The sequence below is a fragment of the Denticeps clupeoides genome, chromosome 1 (assembly GCF_900700375.1).
Source record: "Denticeps clupeoides chromosome 1, fDenClu1.1, whole genome shotgun sequence".
Taxonomy (NCBI): domain Eukaryota; kingdom Metazoa; phylum Chordata; class Actinopteri; order Clupeiformes; family Denticipitidae; genus Denticeps; species Denticeps clupeoides.
In genome coordinates this window covers 18,900,425-18,926,417 of record NC_041707.1, presented here as the reverse complement: position 1 = coordinate 18,926,417, position 25,993 = coordinate 18,900,425, and the positions used below count along the sequence as shown (strand labels likewise).

General features: G+C 41.6%; 1 long non-coding RNA gene across 1 annotated transcript; it reads right to left on the bottom strand.

Moving 5' to 3' along the window:
- Positions 1 to 1,107: 1,107 nt before the first annotated feature.
- On the bottom strand, positions 1,108 to 1,706 carry LOC114801407 (uncharacterized). The gene is made up of 3 exons (XR_003751519.1): positions 1,588 to 1,706; positions 1,464 to 1,508; positions 1,108 to 1,386 (listed from the first exon to the last, which is right to left on the bottom strand). It is a non-coding gene; the product is annotated as an uncharacterized LOC114801407 (long non-coding RNA).
- Positions 1,707 to 25,993: the final 24,287 nt, after the last annotated feature.

The following is a 25,993-nucleotide window of genomic DNA, read 5'->3' as shown; positions in this document are numbered from 1 at the left end:
ATTTGCAACCATGCTCTCGGAACGAAGTGTAACCGGCATAGCAGAATTCACAGACATATGGCACCCCCATGAACGCCTTGAGGTTTAATATTCCGTAGTAATGGCTGTCGTGTATGTATAAAAAGGCTGTTTTTGTATGCGGTACAGTGCTAGTTTGAAATTTCTGCAACACCCCTACGTCTGATCTGTAAAAGATCACAATCTTGATGTCCAATAAGCTCTCAAATTTTGGAACATCATTAAAGCCGACTTTATGGTGAATAGTTAGCCCACACCGTGTCTGAAATGTGGCAGCCAATTTTTCTAAATAAGCTGTTGGTTTCTCAGGGTTTACAAAATTTGCCAGGCATATCGCGAAGCACAATTGGTTTGTAACATTAACGGGGCAGAATAGATTCATCCTGTTCTTGCTTATTATCTGATCATGAGCCAAATCACGCAATTTACGCCGTGCGCCCCCATCACGACCTCTAGCGATTGAAACAGTCAGGTGTAGTGTCTCATCGCACATGATTTTTTTATTGCTTTGGATTATTTTTTCGATGGCGTCCATCAGAATTTCATACGAATGGTTATTCGCGGGTGAAAGGATCGCATTAACATCTGAAACCAGGGTATCGCCACTCAGTGTGACGTCGAAAACACCGCTCTGTCCGGCCAGTGTGTGTGAGAATTTTACGATGTCTTTGAATACATCGTGGATGTGTGAAATATATGATGTTATGTCGCTGCTCGAAACGGATCTGAAATTAATATCACGACGCAGTACCACCCCATTGAACCGTGGTTTAGGTGTAACATGATACCCGTCTATCACAGCATGCCTTATCGACCCTTCTTCTAAGGATACTGGATCAGATTCAGCACCACAACCATTTTGAATTTGATGTAAAACATTATTAAACATCTCAATTTCCCCCCATGTCTCGATGTTTAACATGTCGTGTAGTGTTTTATTAAAATTGTCCACTGCATCACCACCAATACATTGACGTTTAGACGGCTCCATTATGGTTGACAACAAGGTTTAAAACACCCCTTACACACGTGAAATGCCACTTAAACGCAACAAAACCGTTGATAACGATGACCAATCGACACGCTTCAGATCTGATGTATGTTCTACAGCTTTGGCTATAATCCCCACAGTACTAATCAACTTTTCTTGCAAGTCATACACCTTAACAATGTTATCTAATACCTGTTTAAGGCATACACAGCATTCAGAATGATTAGAAAACCGCCGGTACCTCTGTGGGTCGATGTGGTTTGGTTCTGTTTGCGTAGCGATGTCTGATCTGGCAAAATCTACAGCATCCCACGCTTTGTAATCCGCGTTGGTCCAATCGGTGACAAAGTCGAGATCAACGTTTACGGGGATTCTACCTGTAACAAAATCACACGATGTTAAAATTAATATTTCATTAAAATAACGATTGCGTTAAAACCATGTAAATACACACCTTCTGGCTTTTCCGGGAGCTTGAAAGCTGTTTTCGTCTTCTTTCCTGATAGTTTTATCAAACCTGATTGTCAAAATTTTATTAAAATAATAATAAAATGTGTTAAAACATATGTAATACACACCTTGCGGCTTTTTCACCATATGTTTTTGTGCCTTTTCCACGCACAGATCCACCACGGGAGCTAGGTGCTTGCGTTTGCGTGTAGCCTTCCGACCTGACGGCTTGTCGACCCCTGTATTATCAACGCGTGGCTTAGGAATGGTGTCCACTAGTTGTCTGATGGTTGCTGTACAGAACGAGAGATATTACAATCACAACCATATGATGAAAATTTCATAAAAACCGTATTAGATAGTCATAAATATATTACCTAAACTGTCGGCTGAGCATCCAACATCCGCGGTTACAACGTTGTAATTTGGATAATGTTCTGCTATTAGAATGCATACACGGTCAAAAACACACACTCACAACTATGTAGTGGTATTATTATTAGTAGGATCTGTGGTTTTTACAATTACCTTGGTATGAAATTTGTGGTTCAGAATCACCCGCACCAAAACCCTCGGTCCATAGACTTTCGAACCCCGGTGTTTCAAAACACGCCAGGTTTGATGGTCCTTCGAGTGGTTCTACAGAAAAGTTACACCTATTAACAAATAAATAAATAAACACACGCATACGTTGTAACAAGACTTATAGTTTATGTGTTATGAAAAACTTACTGAGAGTCCATAGCCGGTGATGATCCTTGTGATGTCGAACAGTTGAATGAAGACCTCGTGGGCCTCTCTTGTTAAATAGGCCTCTGTGTGTGTGTGCGCGCGTGAGATTTGTAAGGTCCCACGTGATTCGGTGTTTGCGAGAATGGTGAAACCAGATGACTCTCGTTGTAAACATATGGTGCGTTAGGTGTTAAAATATTGTTGGAGGGTGTGCTAGGGTCTGTGTGTGTGTGTGTGTGTGTGTGTGTGTGTGTGTCAATATGAGACTCTGCTAGGTGTCGGGGAAGAATGTGTGATGAACCCGGGGAGGGATGTGCGTGGGGAAAGGGATGTCATTGGGAGAAATGGGGCATAAGCCATCAGCAATGGCCGTAGTTGTAAATAAGTGATAAGAAATCTGTTTTAAAAGTTAGTCTAAGTGTATATGACATCTGTAATGCGTCACATGGGAGAGAGCGATAGAGTGGGGCCTGAAGGTGCTGTGATACTTCCTACATACAAAATGGGGTTCTACCATATTTCAGTCAGTATATGAATAGAGTATGCGTTTGTATTTTTAAAATAAGTCTGTGTAAGTATTGTGTTTAAACGTGTTAAACACTGAAACAGTAGTTGAGTAAAACCATACACTTAAAAATAAGGTTTCTGTTTTAAAAGACAGTTCTAAGGGGTGTGTGATATTTGTAAAAGGTCACACGTTGATTCAGCGTTTGCGAGAATGGTGGAACCAGATGACTCTCGTTGTAAAAACATATGGTGCGTTAGTTGTTAAAAAGATTGTTGGAGGATGTGCTAGGGTCTGTGTGTGTGTGTGTGTGTGTGTGTGTGTGGGTGAGGGAAATCATAAAACGGTTTCATTTATTTTAACAGTAGGGGTATGAAATTAACATTGTTTGAAGCCAAAATAGTTTTTCTTTAACTAGAAACAGTTTTTAAAACATATATATCATTTAAATAAGGTTTCTGTTTTAAAAGAACGTTCTAAGGTGTGTGTGAGATTTGTAAGTCACACGTGATTCAGTGTTTGCGAGAAAGAGGTAATGGTATGCTGGCTTATAACACCTCCACAACAGCCATAGTTTGTAAACAAGTGGTAAGACATCTGTTTTTAAAAAACCTGTCTAAGTGTTTATGTAAGAATGGACATCGCGGGAACATACTTGTCTTACATAACAGATGTCCGAAGGGGGAAGGATGGAAGGAGGTCATAAATTACGCGCAGGGTCCGATGGAGAAGGCAGAAAAGGGAGAAGGCCATAAATTACGCGCACTGTGTCCAGTGTCCAGTGGAGAAGGGGAGAATGTAGAAGGGTAGATGGTCATAAATCACGCGCTTTTTCCTCATACAGATATGTCATCAATCATTTTTGACATAAAGTATATAATTATTACTACTTGGGCTGTAGAACCTTACATTGATATCGGACCCCAAAGGTTTTGTAGTTTTAATGCTCACCTTGACTTCAGTAAATGATGTGGAATTAAACTTCCACCGGTCAGTTGTTCTAAGGTGTGTGTGTGACACTGTGGAAGACAGTGTCACGTCAAGAAGGGCTTGCTCTCGCCACAGACGGATTGGATAGCTTCCAGCCTGGTGGTCTAGAAGTAGGTCCTGAACAGGGACGTTTTGGCCCCTGACAGTCACCATCTCGATTGTGCAGATCTAATAAAATGAGAAATAAATGTAAGAACATTAGGGTAAAGTTACAGTTTTAGTGATTTTATGTTTAAAAGAAAATACGTTCTTGATGTAATTTGTTTGTTGTATACCTAAAAGTAATATGAACTTTTACTGTATAGTTAAACCAATTTAAGGTCTGTTGTCATTCAATAATTGAGGGAAAAAAAAAATAATAATAAAAAAAACTTACTTTTGAGATCTTTCCCGAAAGGGAAAACAGGTTGCCTTCCACGTCACCATCCGCTTGCCAGTCAATGGATTTTGGGAACACTGCAGTGTAGCATGTACCACTGAGTTCCGCACTAACCGGCATGTCGGCACAGGCAAAAATGATGGTACTCGATGTGAGGAATAATTTTTCACCTCCATATTTTGATGTAATGTTTGCATTTTTAATGTAATAGGACCTGCCCTCATGCTATTACACATTTGTTACCATCAGTTAAGCCACATGTCGCAAATTGTTCGGTTTTAGTGGACACCACCACCCCATCTTTTAACTCAAATTTGGTGGTGCGGGTGCCCTCTCTTTTCGCAATACACTTCACCCTCACAGGTGCTGGGTGAGAGTAAGGAGAGTACCTTGATGACATTTCTTGAGAGAGAGAGAAGAAAAAACAAAAAAAGTTATTCATTTGGACAATGCAACAAATTTGTATTTGTGAACTTATTGTTACAAGCATACATTTTGAATAACCAGGATATAGCAGCACTCAAATAATGAGAGACAAGACGCAAAAGTTGTCACAATGGAGTCATATTTGCCAGAAGTCAGACGTTTCTAGTCAGCTCCTTTACCAGAGTCGGAAGGTAAGGTCTACCTTTAACACATCAATTAAGTAATGTAGGTACTTTTTTATGTAAGTATTTTCTATATAAATATTGTGTGGCTTAAGAGTAATCATCAATGCTTTAAAAAAAAGTTACATTTGGGCTGTACATATATTTTTTACTCTTAAGACAGAACACTTGTTAGCACTCTGTTAGCAAGTTTGCTTTTCCTGAGCAGATTTCTGCTATGTCCTTGCTAGCCACTTTGTAGTATTTTGTAGTGCTTTGACAGAAAATAGGTATCTATTAACATCTTAGTAGGCAGTTTGTGAGGTTTGTGGCTTTTTCTGATATCTAATTGGTATTTTGTGCAGAAAATAGATATCTGTTAACACCTTGCCAGCCAGTTTGTGGAGGTTGCCACACACTTATAAACTTATAACTCTTATGAAAGCTTTCAGAATCTGAATACGGGCTATTTGCTATTAATTATTAGTTAAGGATATATATTCAAATGGCTTTTAATCAGCTGATCTGGCAACCATTTCTTTGCAGAGAAGTCAGACGTTTCTGGACAGCTGCGCGTTCAGCTCGTTTACCAGAGTTGGAAGGTAAGGTCTTCCTTTAACACATCAATTAAGTAATTTGAGTACTTTTTATCTAAGTATTTTCTATATAAATATTGTGTGGCTTAAAAGAAATCATTTTTTTACTTTTAAGACTGAACATTTGTTATCACATTGTTAGCCAGCAAATTTTTGCTATGTCTTTGCTAGCCACTTTGTGCATTTTGTATATCTATTAACATTTGTGAGTTTGTGAGGTTTGTGGCTTTTTCTGATATTTGGCAGAAAAACTTGGCAGCTAACACTGAGCTATTTAGTTTGTGGTATTTTGGGCAGAAAATAAATTTCTGGTTACACCTTGCTAGCCAGTTGGAGGTTGGTGGTTGTGGTTGGTGGTTGTGGTGATGGGGGCCGGGGGCGTCATGCGCAGTATAACTTTGTCAGTGCATAGGTGCTGCTGTTACACCTCAGCTACTTGTGAGCTGTCTAGAAGCTTTATTTACCACACAAACCAGGAGTTCTCAGCAAAATGAGACATGATCTCTGTGTGCACTCATAATTCTAAACTATTTTTCAATTTTAAATCCTTGGAGCCCACATACTCCTTGGTTTTTAATATATGGACATTTCCTGTCACAGTAGTAATATATTTAGGCGTTTCAAGGCAGGCAAAATATTTCTAGTTTTATGTCAAAATATGATCCCATATTATTCATTTATATAGCATTTTAAAATAATGTCAATATGCGCTTACAAGATGTTATGAAAATCTGCCACCAACTCTATTAGTATCGCTCTCAATCTTTTTGTAGGGATTTTGTGCTTGCTGAACCATAGTTTGAATAAACTATATGGAGTAATTGAACAATGTGAACTTTTCAGATAGGGATTCACAGTGTTGAACACAACAAAGAAAGATTTAATATAACACACAACAAAGGACCCATTATACAATGCAGGTTGAGACAAACCAGTAGCAGCAATTTGAACATCATTATGTTGGTATATTGCGAATTTATTATAAGTACAGTATATAGTATATTAATAATAATAACTGTAATAATAGTAACAATATTACAATAGTAAGAATAATACAGCAGCACAGTGTGAAGTGGTAAAGGTCAGTAGTGTTGTTTTTTTCAGTTTGTGCAGTTTGCAGAAAAGTGGCTAATCATCAGTTCTGGATAGTTTAAGGCTTCAGAGGTGGTTGAGGTGATGTGGATGATCCAGAGGACGGCATGGTATTAAGGAGCAGGGCAGCCTGAGGATAAAAGCTGTCCCTCAACCTGATATATTTGACTGATCTTTTTCAGGGCAGGAGTGTAAATAGAGCTCCTGCAGAATGCTACAGGCTGTGTTTTATAGAATGTGTCCAAAAAGTGGGGGAGAGGAACCCCAATAATGTCTTCACATTCCTCTGTTGGCTCTTGCCTACACAAGTCTTGCAGTTGTCGTACCAGACAGTGATGCTTGTCAGGATGCTCTCCATAGTGACTTTGTAGGATGTGCTGAGGATAAGTGTGTGAAGGCTTACATCTTTTAGCCTTTGTAAAAAAAAAAAAAAAAAAATGCAGTCTCTGTTGTGCTTTCTAGATCAGTGAGGTGGTGTTGGCTGTCCACAAGGTTCTCAGTGATGTGCACACCGAGGAACGTGGTGCTCTTTACAATCTCCACCGCTGAACCATTGATGCTGAGTGGGCTGTGGGCAGGACATGATTTTCACAATGATCTCCTTTGCTCTTTGTTGTCCAAGTAGTACCGGTCTATTAGTGTCTTTGCGCATGTGCATGCTGAAGGGAATATGGAGTATGTAAGCCTTGTGGTGAAAAGTAATAAATGCCTATTGCTCTATCTGTATGTTATATGTACTGTGGCATAATATAAGCTTTGTGTCTCTCTGTCTGTCTATCTGTTTATTTCTCTATTCATCTGTCTGTCTATATACATGCTATATATACTGTGACCTAAGTTTTAAAATGTATTGAATGGTTACCTGTCATGTAAATGATGAACTTCATACTTGCAGCATAAAAGCTTCACTAATGAGAATAAAAAATAACTGTTAATTTTCTATTCTATTTTTAGTTTCTGTACAACTGAAGGGTTGTAAAATTCTAGATTTAATGAAAATTGAAAAGTTGACTTGTGTTAATTTCCTTTTTTTTCTTTTCTTTACAGGACCTCCAGTCTTTAAAGCACCTCATCGCACCAGCCCGTTGGCCAGTACACTTCCACATCCCTTATCCCCCCCATCCTCCCCTACTGACTACCACAAACCGAAACCAAACCAAAACCTGGAAAAACAAACCTATCTGCTGCTCTACCTTTCTGCTGCTGTACCTTTCGGCTGCTCTAGCTTTTCATTCTCCAAAAACCCATTCTGTGCCTAGTTGGTCTCATCACAGATACTTTTCTCGACTACTTTTACTTTTCTATCTATCTATCTCGATCCATTAAACTTTTTTTACAGCTTAAGCCATGCCTAAGAAAGGGAAACGATCACAAGCAGCAAAGCAACGTGAGACTGTGAAGTCATCCCAAAGGAGCCAAACTACCGACATGTCAAAGGTAAATCCTGACGATCTTCAAAATCAGCAGACGTTTGCAGAGACGGAGACAGAATACAAAAGTAGATCAAAGTTGAATGCTACCACCAGCCACCCAGAGCAAGTAAGTGCAAGACCACTCCCTAAATACCATTCTGTTCTTGCTTCACATTGGCAGGGTGATAGCCGGTATTCAAGTTTCTCTCGAAATCATCAGTGTACATGTAACGCTTTGACATTTCTTGCTGTACACCGTGAAAAGAGTGAGATACAAAATTTGGATCTTGACAGCATTCTAAAGCGGGGTGATGACCTTTACACGGGTGTAAAACTGGCCTTGCAGATTGAAGGAAAATATGAGTGACCACCTTCACTTTGATGAACTGCCATCTGTAATTCACACAGGTGTGCACTCGTACAAAATCCTGAGACATTCCCTTAAGATTGGGAGCTTGGTAAATACTCCCCCAGTTGGAATGGATGAGTATGTGAATCTAGCAACAACACTAAAATCTTTCAGAGAAAATATGACTGACGCACTGTTATGTGGCGGCCTCTGCATTGCGGTTTTTAAAGATCGTGATGGCAATTTTGGATTCTTTGATCCACACTTTAGAACTCCTGAAGGCTTGCCACCTGGTGACAATGAGAGTGGTTCTGCTGTGATGCTGATATTTTCTGATTTAAATGAAATGATAGACAAGTTGCTGTGTTTGTATAGAAGCCTTGGACTAGGGGATCATGTACAGTATGATCTGCTGCATATCTCCTTTGTGAACAACACAGTTTCAGATTATGAAGTGCATGATGTCTTGCCAGGTGGTCCTGAGCTATATAACAAGCAAATTGCGTTTTCTAACAATTGTGAACAGTCCCATGTCATGCCACTTGAAACCTGCCCTGACAGTGATGGTGCCAACATGCAAGCAAATACAACAGCATCCGTACTAGAATCTGTGACCAAGCTGAACAAAGCACGACGGCGGAGAAAATATCATCAACAAAGGTATGCCAGGAAACAAGTATGTACCACACAAACACGACATGAGAAACAAAAACAAAAATATGCACATGATCCTCATTTCAGAGAAGAAGAGAAACGACGTAAACGTTTTAGTTATTCTGAAAATGAACTTTCCAGGTTGAAAAAGAACATATCTCTGAAAACAAAATATAGCAATGTGGTATTTCAACAACTGCACAAAAAGAGACAAACAACATTATAACGATAATTTGGCATACAGAGAGAAACGCAAAGTTAATGTGATCAACAATTACAGAAACAATTCTGCATTTAGACAGAAACAGAAGCAGTATGGAATTGACAATTACAGGGATAACTCTATTTTCAGAGAAAGAAAGAAACAATACCTTAGAACAAGGTATCAAACTGATTTCGTTTTCAGGTCTCATCACAGAGAACAATGTCTCAGTCGAGGTAAAGTATACTCAAGTCTACTGAAAAGGCTTCAAACAATTAGGTATGCAAGACAGATACTGAAAAAGTATTATCAACTACAAAGGGAACATCAAAAGAAACATTATAACATAGACCGTACTGAGAATGAGAACCCTTCTGTACGTGAAGCATTAGCCCGATTTAATGAAGTGATCAAAGATGGACCAACCTTTGTTTGCACTGTTTGTCACAGAGCTCTTTTTTCTAATCAAGTCCGCCCATGTTATAGCAAGAACTATCAGAAGGATCAAAGACTTGCCTTAACTTGTCTGTCTGGAGAATATGTTGATATTAGTGAAAATGAAAATGTTGCTGAGGAAAGACGAAGTGAGTGGATCTGCCACAGTTGTCATCAAAATCTACGGAATGGACACCTGCCAGCTATAGCTGCTTCAAATAAACTTCACCTCACCCCTATTCCACCTGAATTGTCTGAATTGAATGTGCTTGAAAGACATGTGATTGCAAAGTATATCCCTTTTGCTAAAATTGTGACACTTCCCAAAGGTCAGCAAAAAGCAATTAAAGGAGCCGTTGTCTCTGTTCCATCAGAGGTTGAAACTACTGTGAGGGTCCTTCCTCGCCCAGCAAGTGAATCACAGTTACTTACAGTGAAACTTAAAAGAAGACTCTGTTACCAAGGTCATTATCAATTTCAGACACTTAATATGCATAAAGTCTTGTCTGCATTAAACAAACTAAAAGAGCTACATTCAGAGTACAGAGACATTATACTTAGCCCATTGAATGCTGCAGATGAAATATTGAATGCTTTCCCTGAATCCACATGTGACAATAACACATCAGACGAAGAAATGGACACTGAGGAGAACACTGAGGAAAATAATGTGCCACAACAAAACCCAGACAATGAGAATGAAGACATGACACAGAACACAGGCAACACCGGCCTTGTTTTAGACACATGCCTTCAGCCACCAGACATTGGACAGCAGCTTCTAAGTTTTGACGATGGTATCTTCTGCATTGCCCCAGCGGAGGGAAACAAACCTGTAAGCATTTATAAGGTCCCAAAGCTTGAAGCTATGGCATTTCCTGTACTGTTCCCTGATGGCAAGAATACATTTGATGAACCAAACAGACAGGCAGCTCTTTCTCCCAGCAGATATTTTAATGCAAGACTCTTCTCTGTCGATAATCGCTTTGCCCAAGACACCAATTACATTTTCTTTGCACAGTTTGTGACTGAAGTCCATCTAGCCAGATCAAGCATGTCAATTCAAATGAGAAAAGCGAAGTCCAGGACACGTGATGGCCGCAGAATCAATAGCTCAATGTTACAAGACAAACAGGAGTTAGAAAAACTTTTGCATAACAATGAGATTACCAGATTTATGCAGCCTCTCAGAGGGACACCTGCTTACTGGGAAAAAACCCTGCGAGATTTGTTTGCAATGCTCAGACAACTGGGATGTCCAACATTTTTTTGCACATTCAGTGCAGCTGAGATGAGATGGCCAGAAGTGATAACTGCCATTAAAACGCAACAGGGTGAATCTGTGAATTTCTCTGAATTGGATTGGTCTCAAAAGTGTGATATACTGCGAAGCAACCCTGTCACTGCAATGCGAATGTTTGAAAAAAGAGTGGAAGCATTGATGAACCTAATCATGTCTCCTGCACAACCTATTGGAGAGGTACTGGACTGGTTTTACAGAGTTGAATTTCAGCAGAGAGGATCACCACACATCCATGCATTGTTTTGGATTAAGGATGCACCTGAGTTTGAAGACAAACCAGACCAAGAGATATGTGACTTTATTGACCAATTCATCTCGTGTAAGTTGCCAGACCAAAAAAACGATCCACAGCTCCACAAAATTGTAACAGAAGTACAAACACAGTCGTAACCACTCAAAATCTTGTAAAAAGCACAACAAACATTGCCGATTTGGATTTCCTAAACCACCCATACCAACAACCATGATCACCCATCCAAGGCCCCCCACAAATGAGGACAGTGAAGCTGATTCAAGACACGGTATAAAAAAGCTTCAAACAGTGTGGGACTTATTAAATGACTCAACACAAACATTTGCAAACATAACAGAGCTACTTCAGAAGGCTGGTGTAACTTATGATGACTATGAGGAATGTTTGCACTCTCTTTCTAAGTCCAGCCTAATTCTGATGGAACGTGAACCAAAAGATTGTTGGGTGAATGGTTATAACCCCTTGTTGTTGAGAGCCTGGGATGCCAACATGGACATTCAATTCATTTTAAGTCCATATTCCTGCATTATGTACATCCTTTCTTATATTTCAAAGGCTGAGCATGAACTAAGTGATTATTTGAAAAGAGTCATGAAAGACACGTGTCAAAACACATCTGAACATGACAGCATGAAGCAAGTCATGCAAGCTTACTCCAAAAACCGAGAAGTGAGTGCACAAGAAGCTGTGGCACGTACTTGCAGTCTAAAACTGAAATCGTCATCACGTGCTGTAGTATTCATACCTACTGATGACAATGCAGTAAAGATGAGTTTACCAATGAGATACTTGCAAAATAAAGATCCTGATGCAGAGGACGTGTGGATGACTGGGCTACCAGAGAAGTACAAAGCCAGACCGTACTTGCCAGAATTTGGTAACATGTGTCTGGCTGAATTTGCTAGCGATTACAGAATTGTATATGGAAGACAGAAAGATGGAAAGAATGTTTTGCCACTACAAAATGACATGGGATTCATACAAAAGAGATCCAGAGGAAAACCAGCTGTCATTCGATATGCACGATTCTCACCAGAAAAAAATGCAGAAAAGTTCTACGGAACAATTCTGAAGTTGTATCTACCTCACTGGAGGGACTCACAGCTGAAATCTACACGATTCACTACACATGAGGCTTTTCATGCATTTGCTTCTGTACGGCTGATGCACTCAGAGACTCTTGAGCGTGTGGCACATATTGTGAAGGTGAATAGAAAGAAATATGAAAAACACAGTGAGGTTATTGAACAAGCCATTGAAGACTTTGAACAAAATGGTCCAATTGAAGATGCATGGACAACATTAGCTCCAAACAATGAACTCATCCGTTTGGAATGTGTGATGGAACTTGAATCTACTGATCCCAATTTTGAAAAGGAACAGGATGACATCCCTGATTTTAATATAGTAGCTGCTACAAACAGTCATGCTGCATTAGCAATTGAGAGTTCAGAGCTTAATCCGGCACAGATGCGCAAAATGTACCAGAGCCTGAATCAGACACAAGCTGCTATTTTCTATGCAATTCGAGATTGGTGCAAGAAAATAGTTGATGGTAAAAATCCTGACCAGTTCCTCTGGTATGTATCAGGAACCGCAGGCACTGGGAAAAGAGCTTTGTTGCTTCAGCATACACACATTTGATCAGGTGACTTATCAAAGCTGCCAAGTATAAGTGAGGAAATGGACATGTCTCAGCCCACAGTCCTATTAACTGCATTTACTGGCACAGCAGCATTCAATATCAATGGAAAAACATTGCACTCCCTTCTAAAACTCCCCAGAAGTTTGAAGCCTCCATATCAGGGTCTTGGAAATTCTTTGGATGAAATGCGAGCAAAGCTGTCACGGGTACAAATTTGTATCTTGGATGAAATTTCTATGGTGTCAAAACCCTTGTTTTCATATGTGAACTGGAGATTACAGCAGATCAAAGGGAGCAAAAGACCTTTTGGTGGTATCTCTATACTGGCTGTGGGTGATTTCTTACAGTTACCACCGCTTGGAAAGGCCAGACCTCTCTGTGTACTTGAACCTCATATTTTGGACTTTTGGAAGGACAGTTTTAAAGTCATGACCTTAACAGAAATAATGCGTCAGAAGGATGACATGCCCTATGCTGAGCTGTTGAACAGACTGCGATTAAAGCAGAGGCATGAACCCTTGTCAGATGCTGACAGAGAAGTGCTGAAAATGGTCACAAGAGCCCCTGAACAATGTCCCTCAGATGCATTACACATTTTTGCGACCAACAAAGAAGTAGATGACCACAATTCTTCTATCATGTCTTCACACTTCACAGACATTGTCTATGTGCATGCCAATGATTATAAGAAAGATCTAAGATCAGGTCAAATGCAGCAGCAACCTGTGCCTTTTAAGGGGGAAAAATCAGATCTGAATGACACACTGCCACTTGCCATTGGAGCACGAGTGATGCTTACCAGAAACATCGATGTAGAGGATGGTCTAGTTAATGGCACGTTTGGTAAAGTGGCAACGATCCTAACAAAACCACACATGGGTGAGTCATTTGTGCAAATGATTGGACTCGAGCTTGACAATGCAACAGCAGGTCGGAAATATCGAAACAGAGTACCTGGTGAATCCAACAATATTGTGTACATAGAAAGAGCAGAAGAACCTTTGAGGAAAAAAGGTACAGTGAGAAGACAATTTCCCATGAAGCTTGCTTTTGCTTGTACTTGTCACAAGGTCCAAGGGATGACTACTCAATGTGCTGTTGTGTCTCTGAAAAAGATATTTGAACCAGGCATGGCATATGTTGCACTTAGCAGAACAACCTCACTCAGTGGACTGCATATCATGGATTTTAATGAAGATAAAATCTTTTGTGACCCTGAAGTAAGTGCATCGCTGGACACCATGCAGAAAGCAGACTTGTCTGCAGCCCAACCCCTTTGGCACTTGGTAATGAACACAGATCTGAATGCAAGACTTAAAGTGGTTCATCACAACACAAAGGGACTGCAAAGCCACAATGATGACATTAAGAGCCATCATGAACTTGGTTTAGCTGACATTTTGTGCCTCACTGAAACACACCTGCATGGATCAGTTATTCCAGACAATCTCAGGCTAAATGGATACAGAATGTTCATGCGCAACAGACATTCATCATATACAAACTACACAAATCTCTCTAACAAGAATGGTGGTGGAGTTGCTATGTACGTCAGAAACAACCTGCAGGCACATCCGGTGCAGTACATACAAAATGTAACAGACCTAGAGTTTTTAGTCTTGAAAGTGGAAGCCCCTAATCAAGCCATCATTGCTGCTGTGTATCGACCACCAAATTATAGGCTGTCAGAGTTTATGCCAAACCTTAATGCTCTTTTGAATGCTTTGGACATCATGAATTGCAAACCTATTGTAGTGTGTGGTGACTTCAATGAAGACCAGCTCTTACAAGGAAGTAAGCCAATATCTTCTGCATTTCAAAACAAAGGATACAAACAGGTAATTAAAGTAGCTACAACGGAGAAGAATACACTTCTGGATCCAATATTTATCTGCAGCTCAAATCAAGACATTCAATCTGGAGTCATGCAAATTTACTATAGTTACCATAATCCCGTTTTCTGTGTCATTTAAAATGAAGGTAATCTGAAAATATACTGGAACAGAAAGTGGAACTACTCACTTTCAGACATGCTTTCTGGAGTTATGCAAATTTACTACATTTACCACAATCCTGTATACAGTTATTTAAAAATGTAATGTTGAGAATTTCATAAAGAAATATATGTAGAAATGCTGCTCAACAAATTTAACTTGTGACTAATAATCTTAAACTTTTTTTTACTGCCACAGCAGGACAAAGGACTAACTTTCTAAATTTAACCCTGTCCTCTGCATCTTTCTCTTTTACACCAACCAACTGCATGTCATCTGTCACGACATCTTGCCTTGCAACTCCATTTTCAGCATCCTCCTCACAACATACTTTGTGTCTGTCGTCTGTATGTGTCCAAACAAATGCAATCTTGCCTCTCTGATGTTGTGTCCTATCCATCCTTGTCATCCCAACACATCCTTAAAAATCATCTCCAGATCTGCCTTCTGTCTCTGCCACCATCTCCAACCAATATAACATTAATGTCTTGACCTTCCCTCTCAGCTTACTGGTACCCATGTGCCACCTGTCACTACTGACACTCTTCTTCACCCATTTCACCCAACAACGTTTATTTGCTATACAGCCCAAACTATCAATAGGGTTTGACAGACCCTGCAGTGGACACCCCACACCCACATGTCCACGTCATGCAGGGAAAACCCACTGAAAAAAGAAACTGCATCCTGCTGTGAGTGAAAGTAGCCCAATACTTCAAGGAACAGCTATGATTTAATATTTGTAATTGAATATAATCAGTATTATAGTTTATTATAAAATTAATTTAATGAAATTTGACCTACAGAACATATTTATTTGTCTGATGGGTTTACGTTATTATTTTATTGATTACTAGTGGAATAGACACAGAGGAGGCAAGCATTGGCACCACACCTATAGCGTCCTCAACTGGAGACCCTGCTGAACCAGGCAAGAGGCACATCTGCACACTCCCTGGCATCTGGACACAACAAACCATGTTGAAGCAGAAAGACAGGAACAGGACAAGCTGGGAAGTTAGGGGTCTTCAGTCAAGGTGAGACTTTGAAGTATTTCAGACTCAAGTGCTATAAGGAACAATGCTGCAGCCACCACTTATGCTGGAAATGCAAAATAGAATAGAGCAGAGTGTTTTTTTTTTTTACACAATTTTATACATCTGTTTATTTATTTGTCTTTTTTTTTTTTACTAGTGTGATAGACCCAGAGGAGGCAAGCATCGGCACCACACGTAAAGCACCAAGAACTGGAGACCCTGCTGAACCAAGCAAGAGGCACATCTGCACACTCCCTGGCATCTGGACACAACACACCATGTTGAAGCAGAAAGACAGGAACAGGACAAGCTGAGAAGACAGGGGTCTGCTGTGACGTCCAGCGCCATAGGGTGGCAGCGCACTAGAGGAGCTGGCTAACTTTTTATTTTATTTTTTTAATAATGTGACAGGCCCTGATGAGACAAGCGGCAGAACCTCCAGTAATGTACTAGAGATTTTGCTCAAACTGGCACTCGGACACAGCTGACCATTAATCAGATCAACAGAATCAGCTGGCGTTGTGCATATTTTTGTTATTTGTTATTTTATTGATTTTTTTATTATTATTTTTTTGTGACAAAACCTGAAGAGCAGATCAGGTGTCTTCACAAATTTATGTTTATTGTTGGTCTCTTTAACTTTATTATTTTGTTAATTCCTCACAATGAAAATTGTGGGGTAAAGGCTATCAATAATGTAAAAAAAAAAGATCTCTTACAGATTGTTTAGGTATGCCTACCTCATTTTGTACAGACAAAAAACATAATTTTGTTGGCTGTGACAACATTAATAGAAACTATGTACATTTTTTTAATGTAAGTTTTATTTATTTTACCATACGAAGATGGACTTATATTAACACAAATAATCAATAATGCTGAACATCACTCACATCACTCAACATCACTCACTGCTGTAGTTAAAATCTATACTGACATTTTGCCATTGTTTCTTCACTTGCCACCTTCATTATTGCTAAAACAGGAAAAGAAACTAAGGTGGAATGGTTAATATGAAAAAAGTAATCTCAATTTCAAATTGATTAGGTATTTCCATAGTATTAAGCAATCATTTCACAAGAACTCACAGTAACATTTGTTTTTGACCGCATTTACTAATGTAGAAAAGTGTGATGGACGTTTTAAGATGTCACTTTTTATTGTGGATGTATTGTTCATTGTTTCATTGTACTGTAAAAGTGAAGTACATGGTGTATATACAGGGTTCATACTAAATGCTAAAATATTATTTGTTTCTAAAATGTTGTTTCTATTTTATACTATACTTTTATTACTAGTTATATATTTTTGCTTTTGTGTGTTTGTTGTAAAATAAATAAATAAATACATACATAAACACATCTGTTTGAACCCACCTTAAGGATCACATTTGGAAGCATACACAATCACCTAAACCACACATTCATACATACACACAATCACCTCAAACACAAACAGCCATACAAGTCATATGTGGATGTTTTACAGATGTTTTAGTTTGTATGTTTCTGTATTTGCAAACATTTGATATTCTTGAAATAAGTCAATTAAAACAATCATTTTGAACCATATTGAATCTTGAAGTCCTTATTCATTTGTGCTCTGTGTATTTAGGAATTTTCCACTCTAATACTTTGTTACATGGATTACTTAATTTTCAATATTCCCTCATATCAGTTTGAAAAATGCTAACACCAAGTGAAGGTCCAGACCCTGATACATTGGGTGTATCATGTTTGAAGGCTGAAAGTACAACCGCTGCACAGGGGGCATGGTTTGTTGATGGATCAGGTACGGTGTGTGGTTTGGCTGAAGGCATGGTTTCCCAAAGGGGGCATGGGTTCAGTTTGAGGGGCAGTGTGTGGTATGAACCAGGTGTGGCGTGGCTTTGTCTGGAGTGGAGTGGCCTAGTTAAAGGAGGGACTGGCGATAAGAAGTGCGCCTATGGGCATGAATGGTTCGGATGGCAGAGATGCTGAGAGATGAGTTAAATTTCACACTTTAAGTGAATAGTAGAGGATGAAAAGGAGGAATGTGGGCGTTGCCTAATCGTAGGAGAAACAAAAAAAATTAAGATGGCCTCAGACGAAAGAGTATACCAAGTTTCATGGCAATATGTTGAAATGTGAGGATCTGGGGATATGTTTTAGGTCCATTATAATTGAATGAGAACAAAGGGTATGAAAATGAAGAGTGTGGGCATGGTCATTAGGGGAAAAAGGGTTAAAGGGTTGATGGAAGGATAAAAAAGTGATAATGGAAGAATGGGGGTTAAAGAGTGGTCTGTTGGTCTGTTCAGTTAGGCGTGATCTTTGCTGGGGTCTCTTTCGTAGGCCGTGGATTGTTAAGTCTTGTGGCTTCTCACGTTTCTTATCAGTAAGTTGGAATGTGAAAATCTGGGGAGGGTTAAAGTTTTCATTTTCAGTAAATGTGAAAAATAGGAGTGTGGGTGTGGCCTAGCTAAACAGGACATTTAGGAATAAAGGGGATGAACAACAAAAGGGGGTCGTGGAGATGCTGGATATATAGGGGAGTGTCTGGATATATATACACGGGAGTGTGGTTTTGTTCGGAAGGGCATGGGGTATGGTTTTTGCTGAGGATGTGGCTTCTCATGGGGTGCATTGATGTTGACGGGCAAAGTCAATTTTGCCATTATTGATTTCTGGGGGTGTGGTTTGCCAGGGAGTGTGGCTTCTCTTTTTTGGCCTGCTTGGCCTCTGATAAAGGAGTGAACCAGGTTTCATGTCAATATGTTGAAGTATGTAAATCTGAGAATGGTTTAAAGTTCCCATTATAAGTGAATAGGGAGAAATAGGGGCTGAATAGGAGGGGTGTGGGCGTGGCCAAAGGGGTTGAACGCAAAGAGGGTGTCATTGAGATGTATATTGAGTTTCGTGTGTCTACGGTGAAAATTGTGGTCATGGGAGCTTGTTTTCGTTTAAGGGGCGTGGTTTGCCAGGGGGTGTGGCTTATCATGGGGGGGGGGGGGCGTTGTTTGTTGACAAGCAAAGTAAATTTGGCCATGGTTGACTTTTAGGGGCGTCGTTTTTCCTGAGTGGTGTTATCTGTTGATGGGCAAAGTTTTTGGGCTATTTGTGATTTACTGTGGGCGTGGTCACTTTTTGGTTTGCTAGGGGTGTGGCTTTTGATGGGGGATGTTGACCAGCAAAGTAAATTTGGCATTTTTTTGTTTCTGGGGGCGTGTTTTTTGTTTAATGGGCGTGGTTTTTCAGGGGGTTTGGTCACTCAAATGGGATGTTGTTTGTTGACCAGCAAAGTGAATTTGCCCATGGTTAATGTTTGAGGGGCGTGGTCTAGAAAATTAGGCATGTTTCATGTTTCATGTCAATATGTTGAAGTGTGTGGATAAGAGAAAGGGTTAAGTGAATAAGGGGGAAATAAGTGAATGGGGAAAAATAGGGGCTGAATAGGAGGAGTGTGGGCATGGCCACTGGGGGAAAAAGGGGTGCAACAGTAAGAGGGGGTCATGGAGATGCTGGATGTTGAGTTTCGGGTGTCCAGAAAAGTGAAATTGGTCATTTTTAGTTTCTGGGGGCGTGGTTTAACAGGGTTGTTGCCTATCATTAGGGGATATTGTTTGTTGACCAGCAAAGTGCCATGGTTAAAAATTGGACATGGATAATTTCTAGTGGCGTGGTACAAAGGGTGTGGTTTCAGTCGGGGGCGTGGTCTAGAAAATTAGGCAGGACTCCGATGAAGGTGTGTACCAAGGTTCATGTCAATATGTTGAAGTGTGTGGTTCTGAGAATGGGTTAAAGTTCCCATGTTAAGTCAATGGGAAAAAAATGGCTAAATTTGGGGCTGAATAGGAGAAATGTGGGAGTAGCCACTGGGAAAAAAAGGGGTACAACGGAAATAAGGGTGTCGTGCAGATACTGGATGTTGAGTTTTGGGTATCCAGCAAAGTGAATTTGGCAATTTTAGTTTCTGGGGCCGTGGTTTTGTTAAAGGGGGCGTGGCGTGCAAGGGGTGTGGCCTCTAATTGGTAGATGTTGCTTGTTGGCCAGCAAAGTGAATTTGGTAATGGTTCATTTCTGTTAATGTCTGATGAGTGGCAATTTTTTGGGGCATTTTTAGTTTCTGGGGGCGTGGTTTTTGTTAAAGGGGGCGTGGTGTGCAAAAGGGTGTGGCCTCTAATTGTTGCTTGTTGACCTGCAAAGTTAATTTGGTTAATTTTAGTTTCTGGGGGCGTGTTTTTGTTAAAAGGGGCGTGGTGTACAAGGGGTGTGGCTTGTAATTGGGGGATGTTGTTTGTTGACCAGCAAAGTTAATTTGGTTAATTTTTGTTTTTGGGGGGCGTGGTTTTGGTGCAAGGGGCGTGGTTGTCACCGTGGGCGTGGTCTAGAAAATTAGGCGGGACCTCGATGAAGGTGTGTACAAAGTTTCATGTAAATATGTTAAAGTGTGTTGATGTGAGAATGGGTTAAAGTTCCCATGTTAAGTCAAGGGGAAAAAAGGGCAAATTTTGGGGCTCAATAGGAGAAATGTGGGCGTGGTCACTGGGGAAAAAAGGGGTGCAACGGAAAGAGGGGGTCATGGAGATGCTGTATGTTGAGTTTCGGGTGTGTAGGGTTAAATTTGTGGAAGTGAGAGCCTGTCAAAAAGCGCTCCCATGTTAAGTCAATGGGAAAAATGGCTCATAAAACTGGGTGTGGCAGGTGGGCGGAACCACGTATCCCTTAGAAAAGCACAAGCACACCCCATGGCAATAGGCCGGATACATGTGTGAAATTTGGAGAATGTAGGGTGAAAACTGTAGGAGGAGATGCATCTAGAAAAATGACCGGAGATGAAGAATAAGAACTAGAAAGGGGAAGTTTGTGAACAAACTTCGATTTTGGCTTGGAAAGCCGTAAAAAGGTTAAAAGAGAAAAAGGTGCATGTTTTTTGCTGAATGGTGTCGTCTGTTGACTGTCAAAATTTTTTGGGCATTTTTAGTTTCTGGGGGCGTGGTTTTTGTTAAAAGGGGCGTGGCGTGCAAGGGGTGTGGCCTCTAATTGTTGCTTGTTGACCTGCAAAGTTAATTTGGTTAATTTTAGTTTCTGGGGGCGTGGTTTTAGTTAAAGGGGGCGTGGTGTACAAGGGGGTGTGGCCTGCAATTGGGGTATGTTTGTTGATCTGCAAAGTTCATTTGGTTAATTTTTGTTTTTGGGGGCGTGGTTTTGGTGCAAGGGGCGTGGTTGTCGTCAGGGGCGTGGTCTAGAAAATTAGGCGGGACCCCGATGGAGGGGTGTACCAAGTTTCATGTCAATATGTTGAAGTGTGTTGATGTGAGAAAGGGTTAAAGTTCCCATTATAAGTGAATGGGGAGAATTTGGGGTTCAATGGGAGGAGTGTGGGCGTGGCCACTGGGGAAAAAAGGGGTGCAACGGAAAGAGGGGGTCATGGAGATGCTGGATATTGAGTTTCGGGTGTGTAGGGCTAAATTTGTTGATGTGAGAGCTTGTCAAAAAGCGCTCCAATGTTAAGTCTATGGGAAAAATGGCTCATAAAACTGGGTGTGGCAGGTGGGCGGAACCACGTATCCCTTAGAAAAGCACAAGCACACCCCACGGCAATAGGCCGGATACATGTGTGAAGTTTGGAGAATGTAGGGTGAAAACTGTAAGAGGAGATGCATCTAGAAAAACGTCAGTAGAATAAGAATAATAAAAAGAAGAAGTGGAAGAACAAGATTTTGGCTTTCCAAGCCAAAATAATAAGTGGAAGAACAAGATTTTGGCTTTCCAAGCCAAAATAAGAATAAGTGGAAGAACAAGATTTTGGCTTTCCAAGCCAAAATAATAATAAGAATAAGTGGAAGAACAAGATTTTGGCTTTCCAAGCCAAAATAATAACTGATATGAATTTAAAACAATAAAAGCACTAATAAGAAAAACACAACCTTTCAACTATATATATTTAAAACTCAAGGCTTTTAACAATGTGATTGATGTGAACTATTCTTACTTTCAGGGGCAATTGAAGAATCAATTCATCCATTGTTTGCCCTTGAAGGCAAGATATGGGAGCAGTGAAACGTCATGTTGGCTGTCAGGAGCTCGACCATGATGTCCTGGTCCTTCTGGGAGATCCCCACGACCTCCACTTCATCAGTGAGGTCTTCTAAGCTGCATGACTGTATAAAAACAGATACCACATTAACACTGATTTTGTATTTAAATGCTTGCTTTACACGCTTCACCACAGACATGTTATGTAAAAAATTTTTAAAAGAGCAAACACAACAACATTTTCTTATATAGCCCAAAATCACATACAGTGTATGTCTCAATGGGCTTTGACAGGCCCTACAGTTGACACCCCCCACACTTGACCCTTCTGCACACAAAAAAAGCTGTAGTTGTTACGATGGGCGTGGCTGCGGTGACCCTCTGGTTTGTTTCATGTATGTCCTTGTTAAGCAGTTGTCAGGAACCAGGATTTATTTACTGGTCTCTTCACTGGGGTCTGCCAGTAGTCTGGGTGCTTGATTCCGTGTCTCGGAGAAAAACAGACAGAAGCAGCGGCAGACGGTTGCACTGTACGACCGATACTGAAATATGTGGTTATAGTGGTATATTGGTGCTACAGTGGCCCGGTACCCTAACTAGGACAGCGTAACTAGGGTGAATTTACCTTTGTCTGTGTCTAACAGGGGGACTCTGTGATAAACTGGACTTTATAATTGACACTGCGTCAAAGTGAAGTGAAAAGAGGGTCTAGGACTTTAGCAAAAAGCCAGAGAAAACAGATAGGTTTTGAGATTGGATTTAAACACTGAGACTGTGTCTGAATCCCGGACACTGACAGGCAAGCTGTTCCACAACTGCGGAGCTCTACAGGAGAAGGATCTGCACCCAGCTGTGACCTTCTGCACCTTTGGTACTAGTAGTTACCCCCGCACCCATTGATCAAAGGGGGTGTGGCGGTTCGTAAAGAACCAAAAGTTCACTCAGGTATTGCGGGGCGAGACCATTTTAGAGCTTTATAGGTCAAAAGTAGGATTTTGTAGTCAATCCTAAATTTGATGGGTAACCAGTGCAGTGATTGTAAGACTGGGGTGATGTGGTCAAATTTCCTAGTTCTAGTTAGAACTCTGGCTGCAGCATTCTGTACTAGCTGGAGTTTACTCATGCACCTACTAGCGCATCCAGACAGTAATGCATTGCAGTAATCTAACCTTGATGTAATAAATGCATGGACCAACTTTTCTGCATCATGCATTGAAATATTTCTTAGCTATCCTAGTGACTATCTACGTGCGAATTGAATGAGAGACCTGCATCAATGATGACACCTAGATCCTTTACTCATATACTCGGTGAGATAGAAAGGCTATCCAGGGTTATTGTGTAGTCAGCCAGTTTATGCCTGGCTGCTTGAGGCCCAAGTACAAGCGCTTCTGTCTTGTCAGGGTTTAACAGGAGAAAGTTGGTGAGCATTCACTGTCTAATGTCCTTCAGACAATTCTCTATTCTGTTCAGCGGCATTTGCTGACCAATTCAAATTTTATTTGTCACATACAGTCATACGCGGTATGATGTGCAGTGAAATGCTTTTTGCAACTGCTACAGACCACAGTATTGCAAATGTTGCAAGTAAACAATGAACCAATATGCAAATATTGCAAACATAACCAAATATTACACTTTTACGTCTTTAACATAAAATGTGTGTAACTTGTAGGGTGAAGGTGTGTAAATGAGTTTTTTTTTATTTATTTATTTTGTTTTTTTTTTTCAATGTTTAAAGAAAGGAGAAAAAGGGCCATAAACAAGCGCAGAGTCATTTTGTGCAAAAGAGTCCGGAGTGATTGGAGGTGAAAGTGCATGAGTTCTATGTACTGTTGTTGAGAGCTTGGACAGCCTGCGGGAAGAAGCTCCTCCTCATTCTCTCTGTGTTGGACTTCAGGGAGCGAAAGCACTTCCCTGATCGCAGCAGAGAGAAGAGTCCATTGTTGGGGTGGCTGAGGTCCTTCACTATCTTCCTGGCCCTGGTGCAGCACCGTTTGCTGTAGATAGATTGAAGGTCAGGGAGCTTGGTACGGATGATTTGTTCGGCTGATCGAACCACCCTCTGTAGGGCTCGCCTGTCCTTCATGGTGCTGTTCCTGAACCAGGTTGAGATATTTCCTGTCAGGATGCTCTCTATGGTGCAGGAGTTCCTGAGCACCTTGGAGGGCAGTCTGAAGTCTCTCAGGCATCTTAGGTGGTAAAGACGCTGCCGGGCCTTTTTCACCACGGTGTTGATGTGACAGGACCATGACAGGTCCTGCGTGATGTTAACACCGAGGTAACGGAAGCTGTCCACTCTCTCCACTGGGCTCCTGTTGATGACAGGGGTCTGGTAGGTCCTCTCCTGCTTTGTACTGAAGTCCACTATTAACTCCTTTGTCTTGCTGACGTTCAGGTGGAGATTGTTCCTCTGGCACCAGTTCACCAGATTTCCAACCTCCTCCAGGTAGGCCGTCTCATTGTTGTCAGAGATCAGGCCCACCACGACAGTGTCGTCAGCAAACTTGATGGTGGTGGAGTTAGTAGTGGCTGTACAGTCATGGGTGTACAGGGAGTACAGCAGGGGGCTCAAAACACAGCCCTGGGGGGCTCCAGTGCTGAGGGTGATGGAGGTTGAGACATGTCCACCCATCCTTACTGCCTGTGGTCTCCCGGTTAGGACGTTGGAGATCCACTGACAGAGATGAGCTCAGTCCCAGGTGCTCCAGCTTGGTGGTGAGTGTGGAAGGGATTATTGTATTAAATGCTGAACTGTAGTCAATGAAAAGCATTTTAACGTAATTTCCCTTCCGAGTGTCCAGGTGGGTGAGTGCAGTATGGAGGAGATGTGATATGGCATCTGTGGACCGGTTGGGACAATACGCAAACTGTAGTGGGTCGAGTGTATCTGGTAAGGAAGAAATGAGGAAGTCTCTGACCAGCCGTTCAAAGATCTTCATCACTACTGAGGTGAGGGCTACAGGGCGGTAGTCGTTGAGGGAGGCAGGATGGGTTTTCTTGGGGACCGGAACAATGATGGACTCCTTGAAGCATGTGGGGATCACCGACTGAGATAAAGAGGTTTAATATCTCTGTAAACACAGGTGCTAGCTGGTCCGCGCAGGCTCTGAGGATTCTCCCCGAGATGCCGTCTGGTCCTACTGCCTTCCTGGTGTTCACTCTCTTGAAGGCTCTCCTCACATCATGCTCGGTGATGACTAACGCGTTCTCGGTGCTGGCAGTGTCCTCCTGTCTGCAGCTGCTGGAGCCGCTAGCCGTAGCATCGCTAGCGCCTTTAGCTGCAGCCTCGAAGCGAGCATAGAATGTATTTAGCTCGTCTGCCAGAGACACGTCCGCGTTCGTCGTACCGGATGTTGGTGCTTTATTGTCCGTAGTCCCCGCCACAGGCTCCTAGAGTCACTCTGTTCGAGTTGCGACTCCAGTTTCTTCCCGTAGCGCTGCTTCGCCTCCTTCACCGCTTTCCTGACGCTATATGACGCAACCTTGTATGGTTCCATGTGCCCGGAAGCGATCCCCGCGTTATAGGTCACGGTGCGAGATTTCAGAGCGTCGCGGATGGTTTTATCCACCCACGGCTTCTGATTGGGAATTATTCTGACGATGTCTGAACAGTGTCGTCCGTTAGTTTCCCAATGAAACTCTCAACCGCTTCCGCAAACTCACTGATGTTTTTGGAACTACTCTGGAACATGTCCCAGTCTGCGTCATCCAGTGCGTCCTGAAGAGCGGCCACCGATTGGTCCGTCCAGCATGCCACCTCCCTGAGGTGAACCGGAACTTCCTGTTTAAGCCTTTGTTTATATTTAGGCATGAGGAAGATGGCGGCGTGGTCGGATTTTCCAAATGGTGGACGAGATTGTGCCCTGTATCAGTCCTTTATTGTCGTGTAGCAATGGTCCAGTGTCCTTTCGCCCCTGGTGGGGCAGGTGATGTGCTGATGGAAATTCGGCGCTGCGCGTTTGAGGCTGGCATTATTAAAATCTCCTGCCACAATAAGCGCAGCGTCCCGGTGTTGTGTTTGGTGCTGTGTGAGCGCCTCCTGCAGTTCGCCTAAGGCAGTGTCCGTGTCTGCTTTCGGCGGAATGTAAGCGGCGCTGATGATCGATGTAAACTCCCGAGAAAGGTAAAAGGGATGACACTTGATGGACAATAGTTCCAGATTCGGCGAGCACGAATGTGTGAGGGGGGCAATAGAATTGCACCAGTTGCTGTTTACCATCAAACACACTCCGCCTCCCCGTGTCTTCCCCGAGTCGCGTGTCGGGTCCATGCGGTGGACCGAGAAGAACTCTGCCGGCTGGATTGGCGTGGTCCGGCACCGCTGGGTTCAGCCATGTCTCGGTGAAGCA